Genomic DNA, 2,000 nt, shown 5'->3' with positions numbered 1-2,000 from the left:
TTTGGCCTCCCCTCAGCGTCCCCTTGAGCTCTAAAACCCTAATTCATGTTATCTCTCCATTTTGTGTGATTTGCAAGCTTGGAAGGTCATTTGGAAGAAGAAGACTTGAAGTATAAGAGGATTGGAGCATAGAGGAGCTGGTGGATCTGAATCTTCTTCTTATTTTCATCATATTAAAGGTAAGAAGTTGTTACCTTGAATTTACTCCTTCTAGATCTCTTCATGTTTAAGATTAGGGCTTTTCTAGCATGTATGTTAACCATTTTTTTTGTATAGGCTAGTATTTGAAGTTGCAACTATAGAACTGAACTTATCTTGGTCTCTATAGTTATAAAGTCTCAGATTTCACAAGTATGAGCCTTCCGTTTTGAGTTAAACCCCATTATAAGCTTGGATTTGGTATTCTATGCCTTTTGAGCCTTGCATGCACGTAAAGTTTGCAACTTTACGTGATAAACATGCCTTGGGAAGCTTGATCTGTAATATGGAGCCTTAGGGTAGCTTAAAAGTATTTGAATGAAGAAAGAACGGAAGGGACTCGACGAGCTGCATGAAAAACTCGGCGAGTTTGATAAATATTATCTGCAAAGGATTTCAGCATGGACTCGGTGAGTCAGTAGGACAACTCGGCGAGTCATCTAGGCTTTTCCTAACATTTGGACATGCATGAACTCGGCGAGTTGCAGGGAAACTCGATGAGCCAATTGGGGGTTTTCACGACTTCTTAAGTTCTGGAAGGACTCGACGAGTCAGTGAGTTGTACTCGACGAGTTGGGTCAACATGGACTGTTGACGTTGACTGTTGACCTGGACTTTGACTAAGGGTGGACTAGTTGACTTCTGGGGGTATTTTGGTAAATTGGAAATTTATGGAAATGGTCTTATAGTAAATCTAAGTGGTGGAGTCTGTGGCTATGGTTCGAGAGTTTGAGCTTATCACTTCGGTTCAACAGTTGTGAGGTGAGTTGTCCTCACTATACTAAGGGGTCGAAGGCACCAATGCTAGTCCATTGGATATGATATCCTAGAAGTTGTATTATGTTGAGTATGATTAAGTTATGCATTCTAGTTGCTGTGCCAGTTGGTAGATATGTAGGACTACTTGTGTCATTAATTGATTATATGTATGTGCATTATTTATGTTATATATCGACATATTATGTGGGTTAGGTAGAGGTAGTACTGCTCCGTGTGGTAGCCAACAAACCCTAGAGTATTCCAGATATGAGGTGAGGGCCAGGCGGGGCATGACAGACTCGTACTGAGGACTCAGGAGCATTCCATATACGAGCTGAGGGCCGAGCATGGCATGCCAGACTCGTACTGTGGGCTCGGGAGCATTCTAGATACAAGATTAAGGACGGGTAGGGCATACCAGACTCATATTATGGGCTCAATAGCAATCCATATGTGAGCTATGGGCCTGGAAGGCAAGCCAGACTCACACTATGGGCCCAGGGGTAATCCAATCTGTACCTTGTGGACCCATTACATGTTGGTATTTGTATATGTGTTATTTGTTGTTTATCAGTATTTTAGGAGAACTCACTAAGCTTGGGGCTTACAGTTTCATTTTCTGTTTCAGGTACACCAGATGATCGCGGGAAGGCAAAGGCGTGAGCATACATCTCCTCACTTTTTATGACTATGGTTCTAGGATACTCTGATGTCATACTATTTTGAAAAAAAGTTTTGTAATGTTTAATGGTTTTTAGAAATGTTTTAAAAGTTTAAATTTAGCATGAATTTTATGGATGTTACAAGTTAGAAGTAATTTTAGTCATGTTCGCAACTAGATAATCGTCGTCTCCCTTCTGTTGTATTCCCTTGACTGCCAATCTTCCATTGTAAGTTTTATCGCCATCTATCTCATCCTTAACATGAAACATGTTACTGTTTTGCAGTCTGCTCAACTTGTAATCCATAGCCTTCTCCCATTGTATGGAGTTCATCCTCATGGCCTCTGGTTTTGACCCATTCTTACACATCAGTGTGTCATT

This window comes from Lactuca saligna, chromosome 8 (genome assembly GCF_052625555.1).
Source record: "Lactuca saligna cultivar CGN05327 chromosome 8, ASM5262555v1, whole genome shotgun sequence".
Taxonomy (NCBI): Eukaryota; Viridiplantae; Streptophyta; class Magnoliopsida; order Asterales; family Asteraceae; genus Lactuca; species Lactuca saligna.
This window is presented reverse-complemented; position numbering follows the sequence as displayed.